The following is a 17,133-nucleotide window of genomic DNA, read 5'->3' as shown; positions in this document are numbered from 1 at the left end:
TTTGACTTATATGGTTATTTAATCCATCTATATTTAATGTAATAGCTGGTTATTTTTAGATTAGATTTTAATGTTTCTCCTATTTGTTCTTTCCATTCATTTTTATTTATTTATTTAAATTTGTCTTTATTCTTGAAAGTATTACAGATGTCCCCTTATTTCCCCATTGACCCCTTCTAGCCTGACTCCCCCTGCCATCCCCTGGGCCTTCACCACACTATTGTCTGTGTCCATGGGTTATGCATATATGCATATAAGTTCTTTGGTTAATTCTCCCCACCTCCTGCCTTATTCCATGTCCCTGGATTTATTTTGTTCATCAGTTTATTTTGTTCTTTAGATTCCACATTCTTAAAGAGTACCTACTTTATTGCATTTATGATGGTAGATTAAACACAAAAGTCATAGTATGAGTTTATTACTTGTTGATAATTAAGTTAGTAAATTTTAATTATTATAAAAGTAAAATGGTCAGTATAATCCCTCTTAGAATTAGTTATTAAAGCTGTTTTGTTAAGATCTGCAAGCAGGACAAAAGCATAATTGTAACATATTCTTTCATTTTCTAAACTTATATTCCTTTCCCAAACAACTCTAATAGTTGAGTACGAACTATATATTCCAAGGATTGTATATTTTAGTAAACCAAATTTGAAAACTATTCAAGTTTACTTTGAAAATATTCATACTTTATGCTTACGGATTATAAAGAAAGATATTCATATAGATTACCACAGGATTTCTGAACTCTGGATGCCTCACAATGTGATGTGCATGTTTCTTGCAGCTGCGATGATTCCCTTGCAGAAAGGCCTTATTGAATGACGTGAATAATTGGACCAGAATAATTTAAAAATCAGAATGATACTTCAATTTCCTCCTTGTGCTTACTAAAAATATCTTTACAGATGTAGGAAAGCAAGGCCAACAATGCAAAAAAATATTTTTCTGTGCTATATTCATGTAACAATGTTAAACCTGCATTAAAGCATAATAATATAATGAAAACAATAGAAATATCTAAAGTAATTTTTTTTTTTTATTCTCATCTGAAGAGGATATTTTTTCCATTGATATTTTAAAGAGAGTGGAAGGTTGGAGGAGGGGCGGGGAAAGAGAGAGAGAGAGAGAGAGAGAGAGAGAGAGAGAGGAGAGAGGAGAGAGAAACATCAACTGGTTGCCTCCCACTTGGGCCCCAACAGGAGCTGGGGATAGAATCCACACCCGAGGAATCAAACCCATGACCCTTTGGTCCACAGACTGACATTCTAACCACTGAGAAAAACCAGCCAGGACTCTTAAGTCATTTTTTTGTGTCTCTAACTTAATAATTGTATAATTTCTTCTGACAAAAATTTGTAAAATTTTAGTTTACAGTTTATAGTTATAGTTACCAAACTTTTTAAAATTCATATAATTACTTATATATTTTATACTATACTACAGATATTATTTCCCTTGATAATTCTGGAGTAAAATCTCTTTTAGAACTTTTCTGTATAATTTTCCTTCAATGTAATGCAATGAAAGTAGCAAGCTATCCCACACTTTGAGATAAGACAGCAAAAGTTAAAGGTAAGCACTTTCCATATAGGTTTTAGTTGCTAGTAATATTTTTTATGTAATCCTACAAAGTATCCCACCCTTGACCTACTGAATCAAGATCTTCATTTTAAGAAAATGCTCAGGTAATATGCATATTAAAGTTTAAGAAGTACCAGTAGTCTCCAAAGTGGAGGACCTCTTCCTCAGAGGGTGCACAATGCTATAATCTGGATATGCAAATAATATATTAGAAATGATATTGTCTTATTATTTAATGTGTACCTTTGCATGTTTTATAATAATTATAGCTTTAAACAATTAATATCCTATCTAATAGAGAAACATGGTAATTAACCATAACTTCGCTACCCTTACCATTGGCTAATCAGTGAGATATGCAAACTAACTGCCAGCCAAGATGGCGGCTGGCAGCCAGGCAGCTGAAGTGAGCCAGAGACTTGCTTGCTCCAGTGGCGGAGGAAGCCAAGGTTCCCCTCCTGCGGCTGTCCAGCTCTGAGCTGCTCTCTATAAGCAACGATGTTGCAAATATAGAAGCTAAACAAAACCCAGAAACCTGCTTTGAGTCAGCCGGGATCTCAGAGCTGGAGTCACAACAAAGTTTCAAATACAGAAGGTAAACAAAGCCCAGAAACCTGCTTTCAGCAGCCGAGGTCTCAGAGCTGGAGCCTAGCCTCAGAGCTAAAGCCGGCTCTCAGCTCCAGTGACAGCCATAGGGGGTAAATAAATCCCAGGATAAAAAAGAAAAAAAGGAGAGGTTGGGAGCTTCAGTTGCCCGCCAGCCTGAAAACGGCCCTCATCCCCTCACCCAGACTGGCCAGGCACTCCAGTGGGGACCCCCACCCTGAAGGGGGTGTGACCAGCTACAAACAGCCATCATTCCCTCATCCAGGCTGGCCAGGCACCCAAGCGGGACCCCCACCCTGATCCGGGACACCCTTCAAGGCAAACCAGCCGGCCCCCACCCATGCACCAGGCCTCTATCCTATATAGTAAAAGGGTAATATGCCTCCCAGCATCGGGATCAGCGGAGCAGCGAGGCCTCCGGGCACCGGGATCAGCGGAGCCATGAGGCCTCCTGGGCCCTGGAGCAGCATGACAGGGGGCAGCGCCCAAACCCCCTGATCACCCTACGGCTCTGTGTGTGACAGGGGGCGGGGCCACAACCTCCCTATCTGCCCTGCTCTGTTCGTGACAGGGGAAGGCGCCCCAACCCTCTGATCAGCCCTGCTCTGTGCCTGATAGCAGGGAGCTCCCCAACCCCCTGATCGGCCCTGCTCTGTGTGTGACAGGGTGTGGTGCCCCAACCCCCCCCCCCCCCCATGGGCCCTGCTCTATGTGTGACGGGGTGGAGCCACAACCTCCCCATCGGCCCTGCCCTGAGTGTGACAAGGGGGAGTGCCCCAACCCCTTGATCAGCCCTGCTCTGTGTGTGACAGGGCGTGGCACCCCAAACCCCTGATGGGCCCTGCTCTGTGTGTGACTTGGGGCAGTGCCCCAACCCCCTAATCAGCCGGCTTTGTATGTGACAGGGGTGGCGCCACAACCCCCTGATCCACCCTGCTCTGTGCATGACAGGGGCTGGCGCCGCAACCTCCCCATCCACCCTGCCTTGAGTGTGACAGGGGGCGGCACCCCAACCCCCCAATCGGCCCTACCCTGAGCGTGACTGAGGGTGGTGTCGCAACCTCCTGATCCACCCTGCTCTGTGCATGACAGGGAGAGGTGCCCCAACTCCCCAATCGGCCTTGCTCTGTGCCTGACCAGGGGCTGCGGGGTAGGCACCTAGGGTTTGGGGCTGCGAGGCAGGCAACTAGGGATTGGGCCTGCTCACTGCCACCCGGGAGCGGGCCTAAGCCAGCAGGTCGTTATCTCCCGAGTGGTCCCAGACTGTGAGAGGGCACAAGTGGGGCTGAGGGATAACCGCCCCCCGCCAGTGCACAAATTTTTGTGCACCGGGACTCTAGTATTTTTATAATTAGTAAAAAACCTGTTAGAGTAAATAATTAATTTATCAAAAATCTATTGCTGTAAAACTTGTTTACTAATAATCATGCTCATACATAAATGTTGGAGACTATTTCTTAGCTAATCCCTTGCATAGCTATCATATTAATACATACCAATTGCAGGCAAGGTGAGTTTTTGAATCAAAACTAAAATTGTTTTATAATTAGAGTCAAACCCTTTCTACCGAATTTTTAAAAGGCTAAACACTTACCTTTGATTTCTATATTATCTATGTAGCAGTGACTGATAATTGGCACTCACCCTGTTTTTTTCTTATCCTATCATAATAAAGCCACTAATTTTTAAGTGGTCGCATAGCTGCCCCCAAAAAAATTTTTAAAAAAGATAAAACATCATTCTTTTTTAGGCAGATGCAACAAATTGACTAAAGCATAGGTACTGGTATGCTGTCTGTAATGATGATGCAATGGATAGAGTAGAAGCAGCATATAGGCAATGAGGTGCCCTTGGGCCTGTTGTTAAACACAGGGGACTAACAGCAAAGCTGCTGGTGCTCTCAGGGCTTGACAGCTGAATGGTGGTCTTGCTCACAGATGCTCAAATCCTCCCGTTATTCTTGTTAAACCATTGCTATTCTGGGTTTTACTCTGAGACCAGCTGATTTTGTTCTAGTCCACTCAACTAGGCGCATTCAACTTTCTGACTTTTTAGATAATACCTGAATCCTTAGCAATATCCACCAAATACTCTAATTTTGTTTTTTTTAAAAATTGTATGTTACCGACATGTATTATGTGTTTCAGAGCAATACACATAATGTATAAACGTGAATGTAACCTTATTCTGATTGTGATTAAGTTAAGCCTCTTGAGATGAGGCTATCATTTTGAATTAGGCAGATGGTCCCTAAATTCAGTGATGAGTGTCCTTATAAGAAAAACATGGGAGATATGAGGAATATGCCTCTTTCTGTATAGATGGATATAGCTGAACTAAGTTTTAGAATATCTGTAATATATTTTACTTTATTTTTTATTTGTGTGCTCTGTATAACAAAAAGAGCAAATAATAATAAGGAGGAGGAGGAAGAAGAGGAGGAGGAGGAGGAGGAGGAGGAGGAGGAGGAGGAGGAGGAGAGGAAGAAGAAGGAGGAGGAGAGGAAGAAGAAGGAGGAGGAGAGGAAGAAGAAGGAGGAGGAGGAGGAGGAGGAGGAGGAGGAGGAGGAGGAGGAGGAGGAGGAGGGGGAGGAGGAGGAGAAGAAGAAAGGAAATAGTAATAATACTATATTCCACTCAAGAATATGAGTGGGAATTGGGTAGCGGGAGACAAAAGGAAGTATGCATAGATATCCTTTATCTTGTCAGGGAGGATTCTCAGAAATATCCCAGCAGATTTCTCCCATACTTCCCTGTCCAGGGCTCAGTTACAAGCCTATCTTTAGTCTAGAATAATGCTGCCCAAGGCAGTGGTTTTCAACCTTTTACATCTCATAGCCCATATAAACTAATTATTAAAGTTATGCGGCACACCAAAAAAATATATTTTTGCTGATCTGATAAAAAAAAAAAAAGGTATGATTTGATTCATTCAAACCAGACAGCCATTGTGGCCTTGGCTGTTTGTGGGGGAGTACAGGAGACTTGGTTGGAAAGTTTGTAAGGAGGAAATTCCGTCCTAGGCAAGTTGGCTAAAGGCAGCCCACTCTGCTTATCAGAATTCCAACCTAGGGAAGTTGGCCAAAGGCGTCTGCCCCTAATTGTTCCTTGACCTTTCCAAATAAGTTTGTGCATATGCAGGCCCTTGGGTGTTTACCAGAATCTTTATGCTTAGTCTTTAGGTGTCTTGCTTAAAGGATTCCCAAGATTACTTACCCTACTGATTGTATCTAAAAGATAAACTTTATCCCAAAATGCTACATTTATTTGTGACTGAATCATTAAGAAGTATTTTTGGAAATGAAAACAAACATGTTATTCATTACTTTTCTTTAAGGCTTAACTTAGAATTATTTGCTTAAATTTGGAAAAAAAAAAACTATTCTAAACATTGCAAAACCCAGATTTATTTATTTTTGGCTTTAATGTATAGATAACGTTTAGTATATCAAAGGGGTAGTGAGGAAAAACATGTTTGTTATACATGACTTACCCTTTTTAACAAGTTTTATACACTTACTAATGAAAACCCTGTTTTAACAATATATCTTCTACTCAATCAAGAAATATTGATCTACACTAACATAATCACTATCATCAATTCATATTAAAATTAATTGTATAAAATATTAATAGATCAATCACATACTAATAATTTTAATGGAAGATTTTATTTGCAAAATAACTTTTACATCATCTTTCTTTTTGATTTCTCCATAATTTGTCTTATTTAATTTTCACTTTATATATTTCAGCAGCTTTCTAACTCAGTTTACTACCTGCCTATCTTCTTTCTCCAACTGATTTTTGATGCTTCTATGAAATTGAGATTGACCACCCAGTAGCAAAAACTAGCCGTGCTCAAAAACTGTAAAGATTTTTCTCTGTAGAGAAAATTTTAAAGGGTAAACTTTATTACAGGATATGTTATTCAATATCTGGCCTCAAACTTTTTAAATTATACCTACCAGTAGAATATTTATAAATTATTCAAATCAGTCTGATGTAATAGGTGTTTCATCTAAGTTTCATGTAGGCTACCTCTCATGGCATTTCTTAGATTGTACCCTATACTGCAAAAGATCTCTGTAGCATATAAAAATTCTGCCCATCATTTAAATCTTTATTCAAGTTTCCAGTGATAAAATTTTATTTTTCTTACCAAGCTGCAAAAAACAAACAAACAAACAAAAAACCCCACTGTTTTAGGCAGTTTTTATTTATTTTCTGGATTGTATTAAAATAATTTAGGGTTTGTGTCTAAGAAACTGCAGCTTCTGTGAAAATAAGATTTTTTTCTCTGATTGCTTCATCTTAAAAAGCACTTAGAACTGTGATTTAGACCTAATGAACATTCAATAAATGTTTGTTCACCAGTGGCATGAGTAGATGAACCATGGAAGATTATAGGAAGAGTAAAAGAATGTATTAATTTAGCAAACTAAAGCCTAGAGTAACAAATTGATCTTTTTCAGTCATTTGAAATGCAGTATATGATAGTAAAGAATCCCTATAAAGATGTGGAAAGGGTTGGGCAGTAATTTGAAAGTACATTAAGAGATAATGCTTTAAAATTTTTTCTCTATGAAAAAATTATACTGATTGTTGATTATATTTAAGTTTTAATATAGAGCACAATGCTGAACTAATGGCAATCTATACTAATAAAATGGTAATATGCGAATTAGGCTGGACGTCCTTCTGGACAAAGCCATGGTGGCGGGGCCAAGGCAGAGGCAGTTAGGGGTGATCAGGCTGGCAGGGTAGAGCAGTTAGGGGGATCAGGCTGGCAGGCAAGGGCAGTTAGGGGGATCAGGCTGGCAGGCAGGCAAGCAGTTAGGAGCCAGTGGTCCTGGATTGAGAGAGGGATGTCCAACATCCAGTTTAGTCCCAATCTTGCAGGGGCTTAAACCGGCAGGTGGACATCCCCTGAGGGTTCCCAGATTAAAGAGGGTGCAAGCTGGGCTGAGGGACAACCTCCTCCCATGCACAAATTTTGTGCACTGGGCCTCTAGTCATTTAATAAATGCTTACAGAATAAATTTTCAAATTATAAAGTAGAAACTATAAATTAAAACTTAGATGTTTTATTTAAAAATATTTCTTTCTGCGAATAGTAAAATGAAACAATTATACTTTAAGAACTTAAAAATAAAACATTTTTCCCATTGTTTCATATAAAATGATCTGAGTTTTTTTCAGATTAAAGGAACAATTTCTGTATGGTAAGCCAAAAAGAAATTACCGTGTAAACTTTCTAAGCCAACGTAGTTTGATTTACTAGTATAGTAAATCATAGGATTTTTCCAGGGTCATTTTCATTAAAGTTTTTAACAGTAAAAAATTACATAATTGTCATTAAAAATATATATCTAAACAGCAGATAAAACATAATTTCACTGTTGTCTTGACTAAAACTAGTGTCCAAAGGTTTAAAGGAGATATTGTAACAAGTATAAAGTCAAGTCTAACATATCAAGTAATTTCTAGCTATTAAAAAAATACTTTCTATCTGACTCGCTGAGGGATTAATTGTCCCCACATTTGTATACAGTTTGTTTCTGTTACACATTGACCTTGAGGTGGTATGATTAAAACCCACCCACTAAGTATTAATAACTTCATTAGTTAAGGTCTTGTTTATGCTTCTGTTAATTATTAACTATTTCTTCCTTGAACTGAGATTTCTTGACTAAATATATATGTATTTGAATGTCAGGTACTTACAGAAATTGAACAAGTATGGTTCTTAACAAGAAACTAAAATGTTTTTAAAGGTTTTATTGATATATTAGAGGCCCAGTGCATGTGCACCAGTGGGGGTCCTCAGCCTGGTCTGTGCCCTCTCGCAATCTAGAACCCCTCAGGGGATGTCAGAAAGCCAGTTTCAGCCCATCCCCGCAGGCCAGGCTGAGGGAACCCACCGGTGCATGAATCTATGCACCGGGCCTCTAGTATGCATATAAGATCTTTGGTTAATATCCTCCCGTCCTCACCCCTCCTCTCTTCCCTCTGAGATTCATCAATCTGTTCCATATTTCCATGCCTGTGTATTAAGTGTCTGCCCCCTGGTGGTCATTGCATGTCATAGCTACCAGTCAAACGTTCAGACAGTTGTTTAGGCTTTTTTTTTAAAAATATATTTTTATTGATTTCAGTGAGGAAGAGAGAGGGAGGGAGAGAGATAGAAACATCAATGATGAGAGAGAATCACTGATTGGCTGCCTCCTGCACGCCCCCTACTGGGGATCAAGCCTGCAACCCAAGCATGTGCTCTCAACCAGAATCGAACCCAGGAACCTTCAGTCCATAGGCTGATGCTCTATTCACTGAGCCAAACCAGCTAGGGTTATATATATTTGTAATTGATGATAGTATGTTATACTGATTTAATGAGAGGTTTTTTTTTAATATTTTATTGACTTTTTACAGAGAGGAAGAGAGAGGGATAGAGAGTCAGAAACATCGATGGGACAGAAACATTGATCAGCTGCCTCCTGCACACCTCATGTTGGGGATGTTCCCGCAACCAAGGTACATGCCCTTGACCAGAATTGAACCTGGGACCTTCCAGTCCGCAGGCCAATGCTCTATCCACTGAGCCAAACCAGTTAGGGCTTAATGAGAGTTTTAATGTGAGCTAAAAATGTTTTAGGCATTTGTGAGCAGTTAAATAAAATGGGTATGACAGCCCTGGCTGGTGTGGCTCAGTTGGATGGGTATTGTCTTGTTCACTGAACAGTTTTGGGTTTGATTCCTGGTCAGGGCACATGCCTGAATTGTGGGCTCAATCCCCAGCAGGGGGCATGCAGGAGGCAGCCAATCCATGTTTTGCTCTCACTTCTATGTTTCTCTCTCTCTCCCTCTCCCTTCCTTTCTCGGTAAAAATCAATAAAAAATATTTTGAAAAAAATGAGCATGACATAGTCTCTTCTAGAAGCTAAGAGACTAAGCATGAAACATGTTTAACTAAATGAGTATGATCTACAATAATGGGTGCTAAGCCACACCCACTACATATCATGAATGCAGAGGAGAGGGTAACCAGCATTGCCATGGGTGATAAAGGAAGACCTTGTCTAGGGAATGACATTAGACTCACTATTATGGGTTGAGTAAGAATTCTAGGTAGGAAACAGAGGAAGGCTCAATCTGGGAAGAGACAACAACTTGAGCAAAGCAGGCTGTAAAGCAGCTTTGTGTATATAGCTTGGTAAGATATCTAGTGCGATAAATCTCAGGGTGCAGTAACAGAAGGAAGTAGCAGACCTTAAAATGGCATGAGGCAAACAGTAAGTATTAATGAGCTTTGAATATTACTTTAAGGAGTTTCTTCTTCATAGACGGGTAAATAGACAGATTTGTGTTTCAGAAAGTTGACGTCTAATTTTAGGGAGAAATAACTAAAGGGGAGAGATCAAGGTATAGTGACAGTTTTTTATCCATTGTCTTCAAACTTACCTTAAGCAATGAGAATCAACTCCCTCATTTTACTTTTAATAAACCACTTAACTTTCACTTCCCATCCTAAATCTTTTAGGGAGATGCAGAGAAGTTAATAAATATTTCATAAATTTTTAGATGTAAGGACAAGGTTAGAGACCCCATCTATAGACTCTTTCAATAATGGCCCTTATCTGTCATTTCATGCTTGCTTGCGTTCTGGCAGCAATTGACCTTTGCTGGCACAGATTTATATGAGCTGTTTTTAGTCAAAAGCAGTTGGGAATGTCAAAAATGAGAACTAGATATAGTTTATTTGTCAAGAGGGGCTTACAATAAAGGGATTGGGGTGCATAGTTTTAGGTGTTAAGGTTTCCTAAGTGCTAAGATTGAGGGATAATATAGTGTAAAATAATTTTGGGTGCACTCTGTTTAATCAAAATGATGTTGTAATGTTTCTTTACTTCTTGCCAAAATGATCTCAATAAGGAGACTTGAATAAAAAAGTGAATATATGATATCAAAACAGTAAATTTCACTAAGATATTTTTCAGATTTGTATTTTTTTAGTATTGCAAAACTTATAAATGAATAGTATAAATTAGATAAAATAATTGCTGTAAGACTAGGATCCCAGAACATCATTTTAATGTTATGGATTTATACAGTTCTTAGCTGATACTAGAAAATGCTATTTTTGAGGAAGCAGAGAAAAGCACTTTTATTTATTTACTAGAGGCCCAATGCACGAAATTTATGCAAGGGTGGGGTCCCTACTCCTGGCCGGCATTCAAGGCCTATTAGGCAGTCTGACCCAGTCCCAATAGGGGCCGGCCCGGCCAGAGCCTGCCAGCTGCTGGCTGGGGTCTGGGGGCCTGCCAGCCAGGACCTGGGGGCCACCAGCCACTGGACGGGGCCTGCTGGCTGCCAGATGGGGCCTGCTGGACAGGGCTTGCTGGATCGGGGGAGAGGGGGATGGACGGGCGGAGGGAGCAGGGGAGGTTGGCTGGCCATAGGAGGTTGGCTTTGGGAGTTCACTGACCACCAGGGGGCAGCTCTTGCATTGAATGTCTGTCCCCTAGTGGTCAGTGTGCATCATAGCGACTGGTCGACTGGTCGTTCTGGTCGTTCCAGTCATTTGGTTGTAATGGTCACTTTGGCTTTTATACATATAGATACCAGTTCTGTTATACCTATGCAGCTGTATTCAATTACATGGAAACAAATGAAAATTAGGGTAAGCAAAATAAGCAACTGTAGCAGTTGAAAATAACTGCTCACTAGTTCCTGAGATGTTACCTGTTGACCCCTCTTTTTTTTTTTTTTTTAATTCTAGCTAGACACACATCATTCCATTCAAAAGTCTTAGAGAGAAAGGGGGTGGGAGTAGATTAACCAAATAACTTATATGCATAATTCCTGGACACAGACAATAGTGTGGTGAAGGCCAAAGGGGGGGGGGGGCAGATGCAGAGTGGAGGGGGTCAATGGGGGAGTAAGGGGACATCTGTAATACTTTCAACAATAAAGATAAATAAATAATTAAATAAGTCTTAGGGATTTGCCCATTGCCTGGGTGTTATTGACTGATATGAAGGTGTTTTCTAACTTAGAATTAAATCAGAATATTAATAAAAAGTACTGATTAGAGCATGAAATTGGATGCAAAAAGTTTTTGGTATCCTTATGATAGCAATTCATATGCTTTAACACTTGAAGCTTTAGTTTTCTTATCTGGAAAAGAGTGGTAATAATGGCATTTACCTAAAGGGGCTGTTGTGAGAATTAGGTGCAGCCACTGTGGAAAACAGTATAGAGTCCTTCCAAAAAATTAAAAATGTAACTGTGTTTTGACCCAGCAATTCTAACTCTGGGAATATACCTTAAGAATACCAAACAGCCCTAACTGGTTTGCTCAGTGGATAGAGCATCGGCCTGTGGACTGAAAGGTCCCAGGTTCAATTCTGGTCAAGGGCATGTACCTTGGTTGCAGGCACATCCCCAGTGAGGGGTATGCAGGAGGCAGCTGATCGATGTTTCTCATCAATGTTTCTAACTATATATCCCTTTCCCTTCCTCTCTGTAAGAAATCAATAAAATATATTTTTAAAAAAACCTGAAATTAAAAAAAAAAAAGAATCCCAAAACACCACTTTGAAAGAATATATATGCCCTTCTGTTTATAACAGCAAAATTTATACTAGCCAAGATCTGAAAACAACCCAAGTGTCCATCAGTAGATGAATGGATAAAAAAGCTGTGGTACATTTATACCATGGAACACCATGCAGCCATAAAAAGAAGGAAATCTTACCTTTTGTGACAGCATGGATGGACCTAGAGATTATTATTCTAAGTTAAATAAACCAGTCAGAGAAAGGCAAATACCATATGTTTTCACTTATATGTGGAATCTAATGAACAAAATAAACTGATAGTAAAAACAGAGTCACAGATGCATGAAATAGACAGCTGTCAGAGGGGAGGTTGGAGGAGGAACTTAATGAAAGAGGATGAAGGGATTAGACAAAGAATATATATGCATAACCACAGACACAGAAACAGAGTGGTGATGGCCAGAGGGAAGGTGGGGGTTGGGTTGGGGGGGGGGGCATATAGAAGGGCAAAGGGAGAGGAAATGGAGACATCTGCAATAGTGCCAACAATAAGCATAAAAAAAAGAAAATGTTCTTAAGGTATGGGGAGAGTTTTTAGCACTTGGCTTTTTTTGAAAAATACAACTCTTTGTTTTTTGTGATTTCATATACTAAGAATAAAAAATAAGGTCAAGTTCAAAACGCAGTCCAAGAAGAAACAGAAAATGATCTGGATTCACATGAATCCAATTGCTGTTTGCACCATTTTCTTAGCATTCTCTCCTTATTCCCCTTAGTTATAAATTTTACATATAATAGTGATATTTTACATGTATTTCCAAAATTTGGTAATTATTAAAATTCAGTATCAGTTACTGCTTGAGGATGTTGAATAATCAATATCTTTTTATGTATATTGATTTATGAAATGTGCAACCATTCATATTTGTCATCATCAAAACAGAAAAAAATCAATAATATTTATTTGATTGTACTCTATAATTAACACAGGCATATATATATATATACTGAGTGGCCAGATTATTATGACCGGCCAGATTATTGTGACCACCCTAGCATTACCTCATTGACACTTCCAAAAATACTGAATATTGAAAACTTCCTAAGCAAATACTCTCAAAGTTTTATTATTATTAATTATTATTATTATTATTATTATTTGTATAACTAATTCACTTCATTGTACTGATTGGGGTGGTTGAATAATCTGGCCACTCAGTACATATATATATATATATATATATATATATATATATATACTATCTAATAATAGAGAAACATGGTAATTAGCCATACCTCCGCTACCCTTCCCATTGGCTAATCAGCGAGATATGCAAATTAACCACCAACCAAGATGGCGGCTAATTTGCATACTGCAGGCAGGGTAGGACAGTGCCAACAGCCAGCTTGCCTCCATTGGGGGCTGGCGGCAGAGGTCCCCGCCCTTATCCGGCCCTTATCCGCCAACCCACCCGGGGTTGGCGGGTGGGACCGCGTGGTGATCGGGCACCCTCCCTTCCCTCATCCGGCCCTCCCGCGGGGGACCTGGGGTTGGCTGGTGGGACTGCAGTGATCGGGTACCCGCCCCGGTATCCCCTGTGTGAAGGGACCCGGGGCGGCACCAGTGATCGGCCAGCCAGCGCATCCTATGTGCCACCCAACCCGGGGTGAGTAGGTCGTGGGCATGCCCGGCAGCCTCCTTCAGTGCCTCAAGCCCCAGCAGCAGCAGCAGCAGTAGCAGCAGCGGCAGTGGCAGTAGCGGTGTGGCAGTGCCCGTGACCTGCCCGCCCAGGTGTGAGCGGCCCCAAGCGGGCAGTGCGTTCCATCAGCCACTGGCCAGGCGCACATGCAGGTGAAGTCACCGGCTCCTGCTTTCCCACAGGCCCGAGAGCCTCAGGCCTGTGCAGGCGCTGTGACCTGGTGATTCCAAAGGCCTGATAGCCTGGCAGTGGAGGGGGTGTTGGGACTGGGGAGTGGTGAGCAGGCAGAACATGGCCCTGATTGGGCCAGTCGCTATGCCACCCACTGTAGCCAGCACACCACCTGATCAGGGGGCAGGGCCAGCAGCCAACCTCGCAGCCCCTCCCTGCTGCAGGCCTTCCCCTGGTCAGACTCTCCCATCCACATCAAGAGCAGGGCGCACAGAGCCTGGATCCTTCCTGGCAGCCCTGAGTCCCTGGGGTTGAGAATTCTGATGGCCCTGCCCAGAGAGCAGAGGTGCCTGAGGGGCAGGGCCAGGGACCACAGGCCTCCAGGGAGCACTGCAGAGTTGGTGATGAGAGGAGAGGGCCTGTGAAGGGGAGAAGGTGAAGCCAGTGGACATCAGCCCAGAATCCAGCCCTTCCCCTCCAGAGGCAGCAGGACCTGAACCCAGAACCCCAGCCCCAATAGAAAGAGCCTGAGGGAGCTTCAGAAAGCTCTACGCAAAGCTGCCCATTGAGAACGAGAGACTTCGTGAGGCCCTGATCCAGACCATGCTGTGGCTGGCGCAGCTCAAGGTAGAGCTAGAGCGCACCACGCAGAGGCAAGAGCGCTTTGCAGAGAGGCCGGCCCTCCTGGAGATGGCGAGATTTGAGTGCAGGGCCCTGGAGTGCAAGGCCGCTGAACTGGAAGAGGAGCTGAAGGGCCTGTCCAGTCTCCGAGCTGACAACCAGCGCCTCAAGGATGAGAATGTGGCCCTGATCTGCGTCATCAGCAAACTGTCCAAGTGACCCCGGAGGACTTGCCCCTGCACCCGCATTTATACAGCTGCTTTTGCCACATGCACCCCTTCCCTGTGTGAACATGAGTGACAGGGCTGTTGAGGAGTCTCTGAGAAGCCATAACCTCCCTTGAGATCTCCAGGTTAGGAAGGGAGGACAGAGCCCCCAGGAGCCAAGGGGTCCATCTGAGTCCAGGATGGAGATGGGAGGCTGAGCCAGGTAGGGGGACCAGGGCTGCAGGAGGGACCAGAAAGGAACTGGGGACCAGGAAGTGCCAGGACCAGTAGCCAGGACCAGAGTGGTCACCCAGAGGTCCCCTCTCACGTGTGCTGCCACCAGTCACCCCTCCAGCCCCTGAGCAGGGATCCTAGAATGTGCCAAGCATCCTGCCAGCCTGGGCCAGGTGAGCCTGTATATAGGGTCCATGTGCAATAGGAAGGGATGTCTTCTATTTTTTGCTGCCCCCTCCCCATCATTGTCCCGGGCAGGGGGAGAAGGTGTTTTTCAGACATAGCACAGGCACCACAAGTAAAAGTTGTGAAGTTGCAAAAAAAAAAAAAAAAAAAAAAAAGAGCAGGCCGGCTGGCCAAATACCCGCTCTCTTCCCACCACCCCACCCCCCGCCAGCCCCGCCCTTGATCAACCTGCCCCCCACAATAGACCCACAGCCCCTCCCCATGGCTGTCTGCCCCTGATTGCACCCCCACCCCAAGAGGAGGCAGGGCTGGGCAGCCAATGTCCTGCAGCCCCTCCCCTTGCCGACCCACCCCTGATCCCCCCACCCCAATAGGGGGCAGGGCTGGCCAGCCAATCTCCTGCAGCCTCTCTCCTTGCCCAGCCCCACCCCAGGTTGTGCCCCCCTCCCACCGCAATCAGGGCAGGGTTGGCTGGCCAACCACCCATGGCTCCTCCCCCAGGCCACTGGCCCCGATCGCCACCCCCCAACCCATTTGAGGGGGTGGCTGCCCAGCCCACCAACCACAGCCCCTTTCTATGACTACCCCTCCCCCAATCGGCCCCCCAACCCCAATCAGGCTGGCGATGGGGGGGCAGTTGGGAGCAATCAGGCCGGTGGCAGGGGGTAGTTGGGGGCAAACAGGCTGGCAGGGGAGGCAGTTGGGGGGGATCAGGGCGGCAGTTGGGGGTGATCAGGCTGGCAAACAGAGTGGTTAGGGGCAATCAGGCAGGCAGGCAGGCAGGTGAGTGGTTAAGAGCCAGTGGTCCTGAACTGCGAGAGGGATGTCCGACTACTGGTGCAAGATCGGGCCTAACCGGCAGTCTGACATATTTTATAATAATACTAGAGACCCGGTGCACAAAAATTTGTGCATTCGGGGGGGGAGAGGAGGGGGTACCTCAGCCCGGCCTGTGCCCTCTCGCAGTCTGGGACCCCTAGGGAGATAATGACCTGCTGGCTTAGGCCTGCTCCGGGGTGGCAGAGGGCAGGCCCAATCCCTAGGTGCAGCCCCTGGTCGGGCTCAGAGCAGGGCCGATTGGGGAGCTGGGGCACCGCCCCCTGTCATGCACAGAGCAGGGCAGATTGGGAGGTTGCGATGCCACCCTCAGTCACGCTCAGGGTAGGGCTAATTGGGGGGTTGGGGCACCACCCCTGTCACACTCAAGGCAGGGTCAATGGGGAGGTTGTGGCGCCACCCTCTGTCACGCACAGATCAGGGCTGAACAGGGGGTTGTGGAGCTCCCACTGTCACGCACAGAGCAGGTCCGATCAGGGGGTTGTGGAGCTCCCCCGTGTCACGCACAGAGCAGGGCCCATCAGGGGGTTGAGGAGCTCCCCCCTGTCACTCACAGAGTAGGGCCAATAGGGGAGTTGGCACACCACCCCCTGTCACACACAGAGCAGAGCGGATCAGGGTTTGGTGCGCCGCCCTCTATCACCCACAGAGCAGGGCTGATCAGGGGGTTGGGGCACTGCCACTGTCACACTCTGGGCAGTGCCGATGGGTAGGTTATGGCTCTACCCCATCACACACAGAGCAGGGCCCGTGGTGGGGGGGGGGGGTGGTTGGGGCCCCGCCCTCTATCACCCACAGAACAGGGCCCATCAGAGGTTTGGGGAGCCGCCACTCTCACACTCAGGGCAGGGCCGATGGGGAGGTTATGGCTCTACCCCGTTACACACAGAGCAGGGCCCGTGGCGTGGGCGGGTTGGGGCGCCGCACCCTGTCACACACAGAGCCGCAGGGTGATCAGGGGGTTAGGGAGCTCCCCCCTATCAGGCACAGAGCAGGGCTGATCAGTGCAGGTTGGGGCGCCTTCCCCTGTCACGAACAGAGCAGGGCCGATAGGGAGGTTGTGGACCCGCCCCCTGTCACACACAGAGCCGCAGGGCAATCAGGGGGTTTGGGCGCTGCCCCCTGTCACGCTGATCCCGGTGCCGGGAGGCCTCTCAGCTCCGCTGATCCCGGTGCTGGGAGGCATATTACCCTTTTACTATATAGGGTAGAGGCCTGGTGCACGGGTGGGGGCCAGCTGGTTTGCCCTGAAGGGTGTCCTGGATCAGGGTGGGGGTCCCCACTGGGGTGCCTGGCCAGCCTGGGTGAGGGGATGATGGCTGTTTGCAGCTGGTCACACACCCTTCAGGGTGGGGGTCCCCACTGGGGTGCCTGGCCAGTCTTGGTGAGGGGCTGAGGGCTGTTTTCAGGCTGGGACTGAAGCTCCCAA

General features: G+C 44.8%; 1 protein-coding gene across 1 annotated transcript in view; it reads right to left on the bottom strand.

Annotated features, from left to right (window-relative positions):
• KLHL1 (kelch like family member 1) overlaps window positions 1-17,133 on the bottom strand; it is a gene marked incomplete at its 5' end in the record, with an annotated part of 247,599 nt that overhangs the window by 36,880 nt on the left and 193,586 nt on the right. The window lies entirely within an intron of this gene.

This window comes from Myotis nattereri (assembly GCF_964212035.1).
Source record: "Myotis nattereri genome assembly, chromosome: 2".
Lineage (NCBI taxonomy): Eukaryota > Metazoa > Chordata > Mammalia > Chiroptera > Vespertilionidae > Myotis > Myotis nattereri.
This window is presented reverse-complemented; position numbering and strand designations above follow the sequence as displayed.